We start from the raw sequence: 19,264 nt of genomic DNA, 5'->3' as shown, positions 1-19,264 counted from the left end.
AAGGAATAATCTGCTAATATTAAGGGATTTTTACCCTAAAACAAGCAAAATAATCTGCCAATGGGGTAAGCAAAATAATCTTGTTTTTCCTTTTGACATAAGATTATTTTGCTTACCCCATTGTCAGATGATTTTGCTTGTTTTAGGGTAAAAATCACTTAATATTAGCAGATTATTTCTTAAAACAAGGTAACATGTTTTGCTTGTCTAGAAAATTCTTATTGGATTAAGAATTTTTAGATATTTGGACTACAAACAAGACAAAAAATCTAAGTAAGAAAAGCATTTTTGCAGTGTAAGTTTTTGCATACATTAACATACTGTATTCACTTGCCTTTTAAAGAAGAACTGAAGGATTTGGGAACAAGAGTGTAAGCAATTTTATCCCACTAACCTAAAAAGCTATAGTATTTTAGTATCAATACCATCCTAAACATTTTATAGATCCGGAATGCTTCATTATATGTGCACTGAAAGTTCAACTGGTTATTATTCAAGCAATTGCTCTGAATATTCATGACATCATAGCCATTGGTGATCATGTTTTCAGAGCACAGAAAATGATTCTTCACTAATTTCACCCGAGCTCTAATCTTATCAGAATTCTGGCGGTGCGACTCGAGGTTTGTGTGTCTCTGTAATGGAATTGGTTTCACTGCACAGAGTTTAAGCACAGCTAGTGATTCAGTGCAGCAGGGCATCTGGGTCTCTCTCTCTCTCTCTTCCGCTCTCCATGCACAAGCGGTATTTGTTGACTGGCAGGCAGAGTGCCAGCAGCAGCAGCAGTAGCATCAGTAAAATGCTGCTGAATTATACAGCCTTTACGACTCACGCTATAAAGCAGCCGCTTAAAGGAAAGACATCGCCATTTAAAGCAAAGACATAGTGTTGCTGTTTAAAGCTTTTATTGACCATAAAACAGACTCGCAGTGATTGTCAGGGAAGGACCCTTTACTAGGACAAGACTAAGAACGTGAAATTAGTGTAAGACAGGTGTGGGTGTTTTATGTTAGGGATGATTTCAGGTGATGTGGGCATGTTTGAATATTTATATTGTACATTTCAAAATATCAAACATGCAGAACAAATTAAAACCATCTCCCAGAGACATAAACACACTTTTCCCCCAATTAACTGAATAACCGGAATCAAAAATATTAAGAGTTTCCATTAAATATGGCAAAGCAGATGGGTTGTTTTAAAATAATAGTCAATCATCTGCATACAAGGATAGTTTAACCTCAGATTTTCCACAAGACATATCTTGAATCTCAGAATGGGTGCGTATACAGCCAAGGGTTCTAGGGCTGATCAAACAGCAGCAGACGTAAACAACAGCCTCGTCGTGTTCCCCGCTCTAGTTGGAAAAGCAGATCGATTAGAATTTGTGATAATTGCAGACTTAATAGCCAAGTAAGGCATTTTAATCAAGCTCATAACATTTTCTCCAATGCTAAATCACAACAAAAATTTACGTGCACAAATGTGTGTATAGTATATATGTGTGTATACACTACCTGACAAAAGTCTTTGCATGGATCCCAGTTGTAAGAGCTACAAATAATACCTTGACTTCTCGTTGATCATTTGGAAAAGTGGCAGCAGGTCGATTTTTCTGATGAATCCTCTGATGAACTGCATCCCAATCATCACAAATGCTGCAGAAGACGTTTTGGAATCTGGATAGAGCCAAGGTTCTAACAGAAATCAGTCAAGTTTGGTGAAGGAAAAGTCATGGTTTGGGGTTACATTCAGTAAGGGGATGTGCTAGAGATCTGCAGAGTGAATGAAAACATCAACAGTCTGCGGTATCAAGACATTTGTGCTGAGCATTACATTACAAAGGAGAGGGCAAATTCTCCAGCAGGACAGCGCTCCTCATACTTTAGCCTCCACATTTAAAGTTCCTGAAAGCAAAGAAGGTCAAGGTGCTTCAGGGTTGGCCAGCCCAGTCACAAGAAATGAACATTATTAAGCATGTTTGGGATAAGATGGAGGAGGCTTTGAAGATGAATCCAAAGGATCATGATGAACTCGGGGAGTCCTGCAAGAATGCTTTCTTTGCCATTCCAGATGACTTTATTAATACGTGATTTGAGTCATTGCAGAAATGTAGGGATGCAGTCCTCCAAGCTCATGGGAGTCAGACACAATATTTATTCTTTTCCCACTGCAGCATGACTTTATAATCTATGCTGTACTATTTCTGTTAAGTAACAAGACTTTTGTCTGAGCAAAGTCAGACCTTACTGTCCTAATTAAATCATTAAAAATCAAGGCATGGTCATATTTTATTGTGGTAAAAGAAGCGTAATCTAGAGGCCTTTGCCTTTATATAAGCCACTTCTGATACCAAATGATTAATTAGAAGTCGAGTTATTATTTGTTGTTCCAAAAACTTAGAAATGAGACAAGACTTTAGTCAGGTAGTGTATATGTCTATGTATATATGTATGTATAAGCACTCCAAAAGTGAAAAAAAAAATTATTATTATTTTTTTCAACAATGAAGCCTATTTTTTACTTTTTCTTATTTGAGGCAAGTTTTAACACAATTTTCCAGTTTCTTAAAATCTCTTTATTATATAATGCATTTTTAAAAGTATGATATATTATTAAAGCATTACTGAAATATCATAGTACTTTTGTTATTCATAGTTCTGCAAATATACATATTTCACTTTAAAAAAAAATTAAACCTGAAAATTAAAAAGTAATTTTATTTGGGAATACATTTTAGTAATCATTTCTTTCTTCCACAGTTTCTTTAATATAATGTTCTCATTGTCATAATTTCTGCAAACATATTATCACATTTACATTAATATTAAATTGTATACAATTATATTACATATATTAGGCTATTACAATGATTTGTGAGACTGCCATTTTATTTATAATTACCAAAACCACAATAATCAAATTAAATGTGTGTGTGTGTGTGTGTATGTGTAGTCAAACCCATAATTATTCATACCACAGGTGATATATATATATATATATATATATATATATATATATATATATATATATATATATATATATATATATATATATATACACACATTATTTTTTTATTTATAAAATAAAAATCAATATATATATATAAAATTGTCAAAAAAAGTCTATATATAGTTAAGCCCAAAATTATTCATACCAAAGGGATATATATAGTATATAAACACACAATATTTTGTGATTTATGAAACCAAAATCAGTATATATATATATATATATATATATATATATATATATATATATATATATATATATATATATATATATATATATATATAGTTATATATATATATATATAGTAATATATATATATAGTTATATATAGTTATTTTGGTTTCATTCAGCAGTGTGCAGGTATGTGTTTGATGAATTGCTGCTTGCTGTTTCTTACTCTCCGTAAAGCTGTTTAAGAATCCAGTCACATTCTAGACCGGCAGTAAAAGAGCTCTCTCTCTCTCTCTCCCCCTCCACCTCTCTCTCTCTCTCTCTCTCTCTCTCTCTCTCTCTCTCTCTCTCTCTCTCTCTCTCTCTCTCTCTCTCCTCCTTTATCCGTTTCTCCTTCCCTATAGCTCTTTCACACTGTATTCTCTGTGCGCCTCCTCTCTCTCTCTCTCTCTCTCTCTCTCTCTCTCTCTCTCAGTGCAGCTGATAAAGCCTCTCTCTGCGTTTCCAGGTCTGCCACCCTCACATCAGCCAGACACTGATCTCTGCCAAGCTGTCAATCAAACCCGACTGATGCGCAGGTGAGAGACAGACAGCCAAAGACGAGGAGGAGGAAAGGTCTCTCTTGATTCCTCAGCGTCTCTATGATACACTTTCTCCCTGTTTTATGCCTCTCGCCCCTTCATCTCTCTTGTTTGCGTCTTCCGCTTTTTGTTTTGCCAGTATAAACACACCTGCCTCGTCCTCGCAGGTCTGACATGGCGGTGATTGACAGGGGCGTTCAGTCAGCGCCAGGGTCTCGGAGAAAAAGAGACAAACAGTGGCGCGTTTTAAATGTCATTCTTCATATCTGTCCACTTCAGAGTGTGTGTTCAAGCCGTATCACGCTGCTGCAGCCTGCACACACACACACACACACACACACGCATGTGCAGCGAGAGGAGACCAAAGCAAATCTACTTATTGTGAGCTCCTTTGTATTATTTCTTTTCGTGCTTGACACACAGAAAGTGAATAATCTGGTGCAAGCGATGCGATAGCGAGGCAAACAAAAGAGAGATGCCATTCATCATTTTTTAGCATGATGGTGTAAAACAAGGTGTGATGTCTGGGAAAGAACAGGCTACACTGTTAAAAGAATAATAAATGTGCATCCTAAAATTTATTTTTGGTCACCCTTGTGAATATTTGACCATGGTTGGTTATAGTTAAGGTGGCATGGTGGCTCAGTGGTAAGCATGTCGCCTTATAGCAAGAAAGTCACTAGTTCAAGTCCTAGCTCGGCCAGTTGACATTTCTGTGTGGAGTTTGTATGTTCTCCCCTTGTTGGCGTGGGTTTCCTCTGGGTGCTCCAGTTTCCCCCACAGTCCAAAGGCATGCACTATAGGTGAATTGGGTAAACAAAATTGGCTGTAGTGCATGAGTGTATGTGTGTGAATGAGTGTATGGGTGTTTCCCAATACTAGTTTTTTTGGAAGGGCATCCGCTGCTTAAAACAAATGCTAGAATAGTTGGTGGTTCATTCCACTGTGGCGACCCCAATTAGGGACGAAGCTGGAGGGAAAGAATTAAATGAACGAATGAATGGTTATAGTAAAACTGTAGTCACCATGGTTTTTGATGCAATTTTTACCATACATGTTTAACCACAGTTTTACCACACAAGCCATAGTTAAACTGTGGTTAGCACAACACAATATGGTGAATTTGGGGTTACTATGATTTAAATACAATCCCCATGGTGTTTTGGTTTTATTTATTTATTCTCGTTTCGGCTTAGTCCCTTTATTAATCAGGCGTCAGCACAGCGGAATGAACCACCAACTTATCCAGCATATGTTTTACGCAACTGATGCCATTCCAGCCACAACCCAGCACTTGGAAACACCCACACTTTCATTCACACTCATTCACTACGGCCAATTTAGCTTACCAAACTCACCTGGACCGCTTGTCTTTGGACTGTAGGGGAAATCGCAGCACCCGGAGGAAACCCATGCGAACACGGGGAGAACATGCAAACTCCACAAAGAAATGCCAACAGGCCCATCCGGGACTGAAACCAGCGACCTTCTTGCTGCACCACAGTGTCGCCCCATTTTTGGTTTGATTTAGTAAGAGCAGCTCCATACGATAAGAAGGCTATTCCAGGAGCCATATAAGAGAAGGCTCCACCTCCTTTAGTAGTCTTTGCTTTTATGGGTACTACCAGTAGCTCAGAGTTTTGAGATCTTAAGGAGTGGCTTGGATTGTAATGAGACAGAAGATTGGGTAGATAAACATGACCTAAATTATTTAAAGCTTTATAGGTAAGAAGTAACTTTTTATAATCAATTTGGATTAAAACTAACAATAATAATAACACTTAACAATTTCCTGTAGAATCTAAAGTACCTTACTGGCAGTATTTTGCCAGTAACTTACAATAAATCAATTTACAGTAAATAATACTGTATTTGCAGCACCATTTATCTTGCCGTGTATGTATTTATATAAATGTATGTAGATATTTACTCTAAAATATACAGTACTTTTCACAATGCAACTTTAAAATACAGTAACAAACCGCATAACTGTCCTACAGTAAAAAACACTTTATTCATTCATTCATTCATTCATTCCTTATTTATTCATTCATTGAATGAACCGCCAACTTATCCAGCATATGTTTTACACAGCGAATACCCTTCCAGCTGCAACCCATCACTGGGAAACACCCACACACACTCAATTATACACATACACTATGGCCAATTTAGCTTACCCAATTCATCCACAGCGCATGTCTTTGGACTTATGGGGGAGAACATGCAAACTCTACACAGAATGGCAACTGACCCAGCCGAGGCTCAAACCAGCGACCTTCTTGCTGCGAGGTGATCGTGTTACCCTGTGTGTCGCCCAAATACAGTTTATATTACAGCTAAATACTGTATACTACACTAAAAATTGTCAACACATTGTATTTATATTTTGATATAAGAACATAGTAGTGTATATTATAGTAATATAAAGTGGAACCTAAAACTGTAATGTCAGCAGGTTGCTTGTAGCCATTTGCATTGACACCTTTGACTTTGTGTCTTGGCAAAGAAACGCTCGGCTGTAAACACACGACCAGCTGTTATCAACATCCAAACAGCTGGAAATAGGCTAAACGTTCAGCAGCTCACGTTCAGATAGCATGCGTAAAAATTCACACACGGCATAACTGTAACCCAAACAGACGAGGCGTCGTTCAGGGGCCAGAGAACTTCGCCATACCAAATTCAGCTTTATTCAACCGTCCATTACGTAATTACACCGGCACATACACACAGACACAAAAGGCTCGAGCAAATGATCGTCTAATTGCTGCAGAGCGGTTAAGTGTATGTGTTGCTGTCCTTGTTGATTAGATTCTGTTTCAGTCTTCGCATCCGAATGTGATGTGTGAGGTGTTAGTGTGTTAGCGCATTAGTGAGGTGTCGGAACGAGGGGCCCATCAGCTCGTTAATGAGCAGAAACGCTAATCGTGTTTCACACTGACACAAACGCAATTAAAACATCTGTACCGCGGCGACCTGATCTCGCACGTCTTTCTCTCCCTTACGCTAATGCTAATGTTTTGCAAACAGAAGAGAGAGAAATTGCCCAAATGCCGCCGAGTGTTATGTGACACCTGCCAATCAAAATGGCGGCAAAGTCTTAATTCAGAGTAGTGATGTTTTTTCTTAGCACTAATAAAACATTTTTTTTACATTTTTTCATATTTTAGGTGCTTTCTAGGTGTTTCTTTCTGACAAATTAAGTTGCGTATGCTTTAATAGCTTATATACAGTTGAAGTCAGAATTATTAGCCCCCCTGTTTGTGAAAATTGTCTTTAAAATTGTCTTTGAAAATTTAAAACTGCTTTTATTCTAGCTGAAATAAAACAAATAAGACTTTCTCTAGAAGAAAAAATATTATCAGACATACTGTGAAAATTTCCTTGCTCTGTTCAAAATCATTTGGGAAATATTTAAAAAAGGGGAAAATAATATATATATATATATATATATATATATATATATATATATATATATATATATATATATATATATATATATATATATATATATATATATATATACATATATATATATATATATATATATATATATATATATTAGTTTATATATAAATATATATTAGTATATATAGTATATATATAAAAGTATACTTAAAAATGACAGGAAAGGAATAGGGTATTTTGATAGAACAGACTTTTTTCGGAAGACTTATTAAGGCATATTTTTTAGATACTTAATTGTTTATATGTGTATTATACTTTGAATTAATATCAAATGCAGTTTTTGACAATGCAGTTGAAAAGTGCATGTCGTGTTTAACATGTTTTTCTTTGAAAAGTAATAACTATTATGCATATTTACCATAATTTATATTGGAAACTCACTTAAATGACATTTACTTAAAGAAAACTTTATGTACCAAAATATCTGCATATTTAGAAGACAAATTATTTAGTCTATTATTTTTAAATTATAATTAAAGTATTAAATTTAAAATTAAATGGAAAGTATTATTATTATTATTATTATTATTATTTTTTTTTTTTGGCTTATTCCCTTTATTAATCTGGGGTCGCCACAGCGGAATGAACTACCAACTTATCCAGCATATGTTTTACACAGCGGATGCCCTTCCAGCTGAAACCCATCACTGGGAAACATCCACACACTCATTCACACACACACTACGGACAATTTCGCTTACCCAATTCACCTATACCACATCTTTGACTTGTGGGGGAAACCGGAGCCCGAATATGTTTTATTTTAGGAAGTCTTTCTGTACTTTTTGACTTACTCCCTTTATTAATCAGGGGTTGCCACTATTATTATTATTATTATTATGTAAAAAATTAACAAGTCAGAATTACTAGTGAAGTCCCAAAATACAGTTTTTAAAAAAGGGGGATGTTTAGGTTTGCATAACATTATGGAAGATCGCATATTCATCAAGAGGAAGGGTTAATCATTTTAAAAGATTTGGAATTGATTACTGAATTATATAAAAGCAGTACCACATTATTTGATTCAATCATTTTTTTTCCTCCATTGGTTTATACCATTTCTTTTTTATTTCTTCATTCATTCTTTTTCTTTTCGGCTTAGTCCCTTTATTAATCTGGGGTCGCCACAGCGGAATGCACTACCAACTTATCCAGCATATGTTTTACACAGCGGATGCCCTTCCAGCTGAAACCCATCACTGGGAAACATCCACACACTCATTCACACACACACTACGGACAATTTCGCTTACCCAATTCACCTATACCACATTTTTGACTTGTGGGGGAAACCGGAGCCCGAATATGTTTTATTTTAGGAAGTCTTTCTGTACTGTTAATCACTGAAAAAGCAAAATGATAATAAATTAGTAAAAAAGGGGTATTTTTATGATATTTTTCTATGAAATTAAGCCATCAGTTTTTATTTAATTTAAAGTCAAAAAGAGCAGAACAAAAGCAGCTTCACATCATTTTAAAAGGTTAGTGTTCATTTTTAAAGCTATTATAAACAATGATAGTGATGTGTTTGCATTAGAAATGATCATAATAAATACATATGCATACATGCTACACTGAAAAAAAAATAATTCAATGGTTTTACTAATTATTTTAAGCTAAGTGGTTGCAAACAATCGATATCGGCTGAATTTAAACAAACAAATTCAATTCAGTAATGTTCTTAAAACTTAGTTTGTTAAATTCAGCCCATATAAATTGTTTGCTTACCTTAAAATAAATGTATTAAATCCAATCAATCATTTTTCCCCTTAGTGTATAGTTATTGTGTTTGCCTCAGATCTGCTCTCAGCAGGGGGGAGGGGGTCTCTCATTTCTTATGACAAATTAAAACCAGCGTTTAGATTATGATATTCTAACGCTCACAGCTCTTAAACCCCCCTGCTGGCAGGAAAAAGCTCATCTTTCTCTCTCTTTTACACCTCAGCCCTCCCTCGTCCTCTGTAAAATGATGCATGGACGCTCGGCCCACTGTTGTCCCTGTGATGGATTGGAGCACTTTGGGGAAAATTTCAGTTCACGGCCACCCTTGACTAGAAGCTTAAGTAAGACTCTGTTTAATATTGTAATGGAGAACACACACAGAGAAAGAGAGAGTGAGAGAGAAATGGATGATCTAATGTGCATGATATGAATGCCAGGTGACTTTGAGAGGACGTTCTGGGACGGCCGATGCTCATGTTTGGTGTTTGCAATTAATATGGACAGGAATATAAGCATTACAGATGAAAGAGTTGCAGATCAGGTCTGTCACAGTGGGATTTTGGATGATCTTCTGCGGACACTGAAAAGTAATTATTATCCTAGTGGAGAGATATCAGACCACCTGCAGGTGTTTAATACACTTGGACGGCCTGACATGTGAACCCTGATATTATTAAACCACTTCATTCAGTAATCAGCGGCGTTAAACAGGCAAGAAGTCATAAATATAACATACAACATAAATATGCACTGTACGCACATACACTTACTGGCCACTTTATTAGGTACAGCTTACTGGTACCGGGTTGGACCCCCTTCTGCCATCAGACTGCCTTAATCCCTTCGTGGGATAGATTCAACAAGGTACTGGAAATATTCCTCAGAAATTTTGCTCGATATTGACGTGATGGCATCACGCAGTTGCTGCAGATTTGTCAGATGCACATCCATGATGCGAACCTCCCATTCCACTTCATCCCAAACGTGCTCTATTGGATTGAAATCTGGTGATTGTGGAGGCCATTTGAGTACAGTGAACTCATTTAGTTGTTTAAGAAACCAGTCTGAGATGATTCGCGCTGTATGACATGGCGCGTTATCCTGCTGGAACTAGCTATCAGAAGATGGGTACACTGTGGTCATAAAGGGATGGGCATGGTCAGCAACAATACTCGGGTAGGCTGTGGCGTTGACACAATTGGTACTAACCACCACCAGACTGAACTGTTGATGCAAGGCAGGATGGATCCATGCTTTCATGGTGTTGATGCCAAAATCTGACCTGACCATCCGAATGTTGCAGCAGAAATCAAGACTCATCAGACCAGGCAATGTTTCTCCTATCTCCTATTGTCCAGTTTTTGTGAGCCTGTGTGAACTGTAGCCTCAGTTTCCTGTTCTTAGCTGACAGGAGAGGCACCCGGTGTGTTCTTCTGCTGCTGTAGCCCATCTGCCTCAAGGTTGGACGTGTTGTGCATTCAAAGATGCTCTTCTGCAGACCTCGGTTGTTACAAGTGCTTATTTGAGTTGCTGTTGGCTTTTTATCAGCTCGAACCAGTCTGGCCATTCTCCTCTGACCCCCTTTTGCCATCAGACTGCCTCAATCCCTTCGTGGGATAGATTTAACAAGGTACTGGAAATATTCCTCAGAGATTTTGCTCCATATTGACGTGATGGCATCACGCAGTTGCTGCAGATTTGTCAGATGCACATCCATGATGCGAACCTCCCATTCCATCCAACCTGACCATCCGAATGTTGCAGCAGAAATCAAGACTCATCAGACCAGGCAATGTTTCTCCTATCTCCTATTGTCCAGTTTTGTGAGCCTGTGTGAACTATAGCGTCATTTTCCTGTTCTTAGCTGACAGGAGTGGCACCCGGTGTGTTCTTCTGCTGCTGTAGCCCATCTGCCTCAAGGTTGGACGTGTTGTGTGTTCAGAGATGCTCTTCTGCAGACCTCGGTTGTAACGAGTGCTTATTTGAGTTGCTGTTGGCTTTTTATCAGCTGGAACCAGTCTGGCCATTCTCCTCTGATATCTGGTATCAACAAGGCATTTGCTTCCACAGAACTGCCACTAACTGGATATTTTCCCTTTGTTGGACCATTCTCTATAAACTCTAGAGAAGGTTGTGCGTGAAAATCCAAGGAGATCAGCAGTTTCTGAAATACTCAGACCAACCCGTCTGGAACCAACAACCATGCCATGCTCAAAGTCACTTAAATCAAGTTTCTTCCCTATTCTGATGCTGAGTTTGGACTGTAGTAGATTTTCTTGACCATGTCTACATGCCTAAATGCATTGAGTTGCTGCCATGTGATTGGCTGATTAGAAATTTGGTGGCCGGTGAGTGTATATATAGGCTATATTGTATCTCTTCTTTTGGATGTAATTAATTGCGTATGATATTTTGACAGCACTTAAAAAATTTAAATATATATTTATATATCCATTTTATTCCCCAGCATGGGTTGCAACTGAAAGGGCATCCAGAGTAGTTTGGCGGTTCATTCAGCTGTGGCGACTACTGATAAATCAGTGAGGAAGCTGAAGTAAAATTAATGATTGAATGAAAATGTCCAGTTACAGTATTTGCAAAACAACACAACAGAAAGACTTTAAACCTAATCCCAATTGGCTCCCCTATGATAATGAGATGGTAATGATATGATAATTATATGGTAATCCGGCAAGGTTATTCAGAAGGGGAGGGGAGGTTTCTGACAGAGAAACTGTCAAAATGTCACACGGTGTAAACATTAAAAACACTCACTAAAACACCCGAATTGAAGGATAACGCTGGATAAGATGATTTCTATAACTCATATTTTTAAAATAAAGCAAGTAATCATATCAGATCTTGGTTTTTAAAACGACAACACTGATACATTAATAACAGTAGGCCTAATGATAATTATAGGAATTATTAAATAGCAAACATGCCAAAGAGGATTCAGGACATTAAAGACTTCAAACAACACCTACACTATATAATACATAAATAAATCAATAACGAGCTCTTTAGTTGGTGGAAAGTGGCTGAAATATATCAGTGCAGCGCTGCCCTCTGGTGGTGAATAATTGTAATACCTTTTTTATACTTATTGCTTATTATTACTTTTATTATGACTGTCACTTAATATTATTTGCTTTAAGATATTTAAGTGGCTTTTTTCTATTTACTTTTCAAACAAGTATAATCCTGTAAAGCTGCTTTGATAGTACTTCATGAAGGAGAACCAAAAATGTGAATAATAATAACAAGTATAGGCTATATAATCTATTCTGCCCGTCATTTACAACAAAGCTACATTTTTGTCCATTAAGATGCAAGTTTGACTGGGATTATTAAACTGTTCAAGTCAACTCACCCATAGTGGGGGACTGTGGAGGAACCACTGAGCCACCTTGTCGCCCCAGTAATGTCACTGCGTCTAACAGATATATTTGGGTAAAATAAAAACAATAAATTTATTGTAATTTCCTGTACTCTGTAAAATATGCTAAAAAATATGTGATCATACTAATTTGCATTGTAAATGTATAATGATTGAAGCAGCATGCTAAAAAAATAGGTGAAAATGTAAAGATTTAAAGTTATAATTAATTAGCATTAGCGTGTTTTTGCTAGGCTGTTTTATTATCAAATGAGTCTTGTTTTAAATATTCATAGCAATGTTTTGTATATAATCGGTTGTTACACTGAATGACTTTTTAGCAGACGTCTTCTTCGGCCTGTTTTGTGTGTGTGTCTGGTATTGTGACATTGAGTCTTTGGTTGGGGTGACTCAGCAGCAGCTCTATGGTGACGGTCACTTAATGCAATTAAAGTCTGAGGTCATAGAGACATTGCATGTGCACGAGTTTACATCAAATTAGCTGCTCTTTTGCAGAGTAAGATGTAGCTTTACATGCAATGATTGACCTCTGCCCATTAGACAGGCCTCTTCTTTGTTTTCATTTAAATCAGCTCTTAACTTTTTTCATTGGCCATTTGAAAACTGATTTTAGCAACTGCTTATTTAAATATATATGCATTTTCAGGTGTTTTAGCTATATTTTATCATATATTTTAGGATTTTTATACTATTATGCTTCTTTTATTTTATTATATATTTCTTTGGCTCACTTCTGTGTTTTTAAAAGTGCTCTAGAAAGTAGTTTGAATTTAATTGAATTTTGCAGAAACTATCCAACTTAACACAAGCGAAAACAACTGCAGCAATTAAAAACACGACCAATACCTAACAATAGTTTGATTAAGCATGTAAATCATTTATGCAAATATGAATTGCCATGCAATATCATCGTGAGTTGGTGCAGACTTGAATTATTATTATTGAACTATTCCTGAATTGTGCATTGCATTCTGATGAGTTATCTTATGCACATTTTGGATCTTAATTATGTTTTAATTTAATGATTGATAAGTTTGCTTCAGAACACCTCTGGCTCAACACTGTCAGAGTGATTAGTAGACTTTAGCTTTTAAAAAGGGAGTAAACCTGTTTCCTTACAATGATAAAGTAAATGAACTGTGTGCATAATTATTAAAATATTAATTTAAGGCAACTTAAAAGTTCCGAGTGATCAGGTTTACTCACTTTCTTAAGTAAACTTAACTTGTAGCATTTAAGGCTTTGGTTTCACAATGTTTTAAAAATATCTAATGGCTTTTTATAGTGAGGGAAGGTACGCTGCTAAAAAAAGAGCAGGTTTCCACACAATTCATTCATGCTTTCCTGACACAAATCCATTACGTTAGCTTAAAAAAATGAAGTGGACTGAACATAAAACTATTTAAATGTCCCAAAAAACATCAGGAATTGTGTTGCTTCAGCTCATTTCAAATAAGTAGCTCGAACAAGCAGCACCTAAAAAGTACAAAAGTGAATCTCTGAAAAAATGATTCAAAGATGATTCCTTCCTGAATTTTACTAAAGTTAGTTAGTTGTAAACAATTGTATTTGGGCTGAATTGAAACAAAGAAATTTTGTTGAACATTGCTAAATTAATTTTGTTTGCTTAAATTCAGCCCAAACAAATGGTTTGCAGCAATTTTTCAGAATTCATTTTTTTCAGGAGGTACTAATATGTATTAGGATTTTAATAGGTACAAATTTAGGTGCAAATACGTTTTGAAAATCCCCAGTGACAGCTCACATATCTTTATTTCTGAGAGTAAATCAAGTCATGAGGAAAGTATTCCTGCTTACTGGATGATTAGCATTTGTGTGCTGCATCGTCTGCGGTCTGTGGTTCTTATATTTGAGGTTTCTGAGAACTCTGAGGGAAATTCACTTTCCTTTGGACTGTGCTTTGGCATTCGTTGGCCACTTAGTGGTGCTTTGCTTTGGGTTTGCAGAAGTTTCTTGAGTGCTGTATGGTGATAGAAACTTCAGCAGCATTAGTAATGCTTATCTACAATATTAATTTTTTTTTCAGTGTATAACCATTTTTTAGGTACCAGCTGTTCAGATGGTGATGCTGCTCTTTTCTGCACATGCATTTCTAAATCTGCCACTGCATGCTTAAATGTTGCATCATCCTCTTGAAAAGCAAGTTTAACACCAAAAAAGCCTTTTGGGAGTTTAGCAAATGCTCCCAGAGGCACAGAGCTGAACCTGATTGTCCAGAGAGTTTATTTACTCTTGATTCTAGAAATGAAAACATTAAATGAGTGGATTTTTCTCCTTTCACCACAGATATTCACTCTCCTTTGGCTCCTCTGAGGAGATGAATGAGGGAAAACAGAAGAAACACACTTTAAAGGCACCTATTGTGCAAAAATCACTTTTATAAGGGGGTTAAACACAGTTGTGTGTGAATATAGCCAGCTCTATCAGCAAAGAATAATCAGCCCTGAGTGAGAAGCAACATGCACCAGAGTTTTCACCTGATATTGTCAGCGACTAAGGGCATACTCACACTATGTACAGTTGCCTTAAACCCGGCCAAAGCACGCTTGTCCCCCCTCCAGTCTCCCCTGAGTGCCCGCACTCACATTGCATTCAGGCCTGGGCACGCTTTCGCTCAGCACAGTGGACATCTCTTTAGTTATATCGCTTTAGTCGTTTGATATGCAGTGGCAAGCAGTCAAATATTCTGCTGAACAGGTCAGCCCTTTTGACGCTCATCAACAACCATAAAGTCCTCGTGCTGCAATAATTAGGAGGTTTGCTGAAGGTGCAGCTGTCGTGCAGTGAGGGGTTTGCATCTTTAATAAACTACGACCATTTACGTTCATTAAACAGTGAGAATGATTAATAAACGCACATGAAACAATCCCTTAAAAGTCACGTCTCGTCTTCAGATTCGGGCTCAGGCTCATTTTGCACTCACACACAAGCGTATCGCGCCTGAGCCTAAGTAAACCGCGCTCTGGCACACCTCTACCAACCAGGCCAGGGTCGGCCAAGTAAACCGTGCCTGAGCCCGATTCAGCGCACTCACACTTCTCAAACGATCCGGGAAACAAGCCTGGGCACGGTTCGGATTGCATTGTGTGAGTACGCCCTAAGAGGATTGTGTCTCCAGACTTTTTCACAGAGATAACAGTAGGCCTGTTTTGATGCACAGGCTCTTTTGAAAAGAGCACAAACTCATTTGAATTTAAAGAGACAGTCACCAAAACGGCATAATTATTATCAAAGCCTAAATGGGGCAGTTTCAGAGACTTATGAAACATTATCTGTGGTGCATTTTGAGCTGAAGCGTCACGCACACTCGAGGGACAGAAGGCTTATTTTACATCTTGTAAACATGGGCATAATTGCTCCCCTTTTAACAAAAAGTATTTCTATAATACCTACAGTACTAATGCAATGTGATTTCATGTTTATTTTGAGTTCGATTTTTAATTTCTGGTATAGATGCAAGATCACATAATTTAATACCATTTTGTAAATGGCCCCAAATTTTCATGCAAACCTTTTTTAATTTGTTAAGCATCGTTTATATTCTCTAAATATGTTGTTGGTATAGGATATTTATTGGAATTAAATACCTTTGCTGCAAACCTGCATCAAAATACTGAAAGGAAAACAAGTTTGTCTTATGAATAATAAAAAAAACAGTGCACATCTGTAAATAGTTTATCGCAATAGTTTATATATAAATACTCTGACCTAGAAACTTCTATGGAGTTCTTCTTGGCACATGACAAGCAATGACAGGCCTGTGTGTGTGTGTGTGTGTGTGTGTGTTTTACTTTATTCCTCTGTGGTTCTTGGTGATTGATATGCCTGGAATTCTTTAAACAGTAACACTGGCATGTCAATAACAAAAAATATCTATAAGGAACAAAATATGTGTGATACTTTGATATGGCTGGCTTGTGTAAACTCTGATTTCTTGGCTGAATTGACTTTTGTTTTGATCATCAGTAAAAGAGGCTATCCAGGAAATATTATCCTTCTGAAAGAATGTTTAACTTTATACATTCCTTACATACTGTAGCACAAGCACACCCTTACTGTTTCTGGTCATGTTAAATAAATATATTTAAAAATATATAATATTTTAGTTTTCCTTTCAAATAAATTAGACCTGATTCTTTTAGTACACTTTTAGCAATTTATAGTATTTTTTTCTTCTCAATATTGTCACAAAAAAAAAATCAAATCTTAATTTTTCATATTATTATTAATATTATTATTATTATTCATAATATACATTCATATATCTTGCTTCTCAAGTTAATGCAACTTTAAAAAGTTTAAATACCTGTTTAAATGTTTGTATAAAAAGTTCAAAAGTATAATGTATAAATTCCATTTTAACCCAGTTGTTTGGGTTTTTCCATTCGTTTGACCCATATTTGAATTGGGTTAAAAATACCATAGCATTTTTTTAGAGTGGAAAATCTTTCAGTTGTGAGTACTTACCTCTATTGCAATTTGACCATTTCCTAAATATAACACACACACACAGTTAAAAAAAGAACTGAGATTAAATTAATATTTTACTATACTTACACATATTTATATGAAAAGTAAAAATAAATAATATTAATAATAATAATAAAATTATATATATGATATTTTAACCCTATTTGTTATTTTACCGTAGCATTTTTTAGAGTGAAAAATCTTGCTCAGGGTGAATAATGCGTACCTTGGGTCTGGGAATCAAACGTCAAAAAATAAGGTCAAGAATCTTGGTGTTATTCTGGAGTCAGATCTGAGTTTCAATAGCCATGTCAAAGCAGTCAGTACATCAGCATACTATCATCTCAAAAACATTACAAGAATTAGATGCTTTGTTTTCAGTGAAGACTTAGAGAAATTTGTTCATGCTTTCATCAGCAGTAGGATGGATTACTGTAACGGACTCCTCACTGGCCCTCCCAAAAATAGAGTGAGGCAGTTGCAGCTCATCCAGCACACAGTTGCCAGAATCAGAGCACATCACACCTGTCGTCAGGTCTTTACACTGGCTCCCAGTTACATTCTGAATAGATTTGAAAGTATTATTACTTGTCTATAAAACACTAAATGGCCTAGGACCTCAATACATTACAGATTTGCACACTGAATACAAACCCAATAGATCACTTAGATCTTTAGGATCATATAAACTAGAAATTCCAAGAGTTCAGTCAAAGCTACTGCGCACCCTGCTGCTGGAATCAGCTTCCAGAAATGATCAGATGTGCTCCAACATTAGACACTTTCAAATCCAGACTGAAAACGCATCTGTTTAGCTGTGCCTTTACTGAATGAGCACTGTGCTACGTCTTACAGATCACACTATTATGTCTTTCCTTCTTTTTCATTCTTTTATAGCATGTTTTTAACTCATTTTGATCTGTTTTTTTTAATCATTTTTATTTTCTGTTATTTTCTTATACTTGTCTCTTTTATTCCTGTTTATGTAAAGCTCTTTAAATTACCACTGTGTATGAAATGTGCTATATAAATTAACTTGCCTTGCCTTCTTAAGTAGTGTCTTGCCTTCATTAAAATGACCATTTAAAAAATAGAAATACAGCATCCTATTTCAGAGTGAAAACAGTAAGTGTGTCTTGATTTCATAAAAGATATTTGTAATAAAAAAACTCTAATCAAACAGTATGAAACCATAGCTATCTCCATTGCAATTCGATCATTCTTTAAATATAACACACACAGCTAAAATTAAGATTAATGCTCGGCTCTCTATTTGCTCTGCTTACAGTAACTTAACCAAGCGAAACATCCAAATGAGCCTGTGTGTTTGTGTGTGTGTGTGTGTTGACTCTGACTGTTCATTTGCCACTCATGCCAGTCTGTGGACTACGCTGATTAGCAGCAGTTTTCCTCAGCTGTCAACCTGACTGAAAACAATCAAAGCCTCTTCCATATACCCTCAATCAGCATCTCTCTCTCTCCCTGAGCGCCGCCGCCGCAATCAGCTGCTGATTAGGGATCCTGCGGGCCTCCTCCAGCCGGCAGCGCAGGGTTAATTCGGGCGTCAGATGGTGTCGCGCGGGGCCACGGAGAGGGGAATGAGAACGTGAGCTGGATGATATTGGATGGATAAAGCCGCCCTGTCAATCACTGGGGATTCACTGTAAAGGCTCAAAGACTCTCTTCATCTTGCTCTTCTCTCTCTCTCTCCCTTTCTCTCCAGATAATCTATTTCTGCCATGTGTGGATGCTCCAATTAAATCAGATACTGGTCAGATATTTTGGCTATTTTTTGAAAATTGAAAGCAATTAATTTATGTGTTGGATTTGCCTTGCATTGCAGAGGATATTTTTTTATTTGATTATAATGTTATTGTTGCTTTTATATGCATCTTTTATTTTATATTTAATTTAATTTAATTATTTATTTAATTTAATACAATTGAATTTTTAATTTATATTTTATTTTATGTATAATTTAATTAATTTTTATTTTATTTTTAATTTATATTTTATTTTATATTTAATTTAATTTTATTTGATTTTCGATTTGTATTTTATTTTATATTTAATTTAATTCAATTTAATTTTTAATTTATATTTTATTTTATATTAATTTTAATTTAATTCAATTCAATTTTTATTTAATTTAATTTAATTTAATTTAATTTAATTTAATTTAATTTAATTTAATTTAATATTATTAGTTTAATTTATTTTTTAATTTAATTTAATTAAAATTTATTTTATTTTATTTTATTTTATTTTATTTTATTTTATTTTATTTTATTTTATTTTATTTTATTTTATTTTATTTTATTTTATGAAAATTCAAAGCAATTAAATAATGTGGTGAATTTACCTTGCATTGCAAAGGATATTTTTCCTACTAACACTTTACCGTGGGATTGTTGTT

General features: G+C 35.8%; 1 protein-coding gene across 8 annotated transcripts in view; it reads left to right on the top strand.

Moving 5' to 3' along the window:
- The window catches only part of tmem63a (transmembrane protein 63A), an 83,890-nt gene that overhangs the window by 35,464 nt on the left and 29,162 nt on the right, over positions 1-19,264 (top strand). For 4 of the 8 annotated variants that reach the window (XM_073946175.1, XM_073946178.1, XM_073946174.1 and 1 more), the window contains one exon: positions 3,692-3,761. The gene's annotated coding sequence lies outside the window, so the exon portion shown is untranslated. Of the gene's footprint in view, positions 1-3,587; positions 3,762-19,264 lie in introns of all 8 variants that reach the window. The other 4 variants (XM_068219650.2, XM_073946177.1, XM_073946180.1 and 1 more) reach the window with 3 other exon arrangements.

Source organism: Danio rerio, chromosome 4, assembly GCF_049306965.1.
Source record: "Danio rerio strain Tuebingen ecotype United States chromosome 4, GRCz12tu, whole genome shotgun sequence".
In the NCBI taxonomy this organism is placed as follows: domain Eukaryota; kingdom Metazoa; phylum Chordata; class Actinopteri; order Cypriniformes; family Danionidae; genus Danio; species Danio rerio.
The sequence above is the reverse complement of the archived record's forward strand: the minus strand, read 5'-3'. Positions and strand labels throughout refer to the sequence as shown.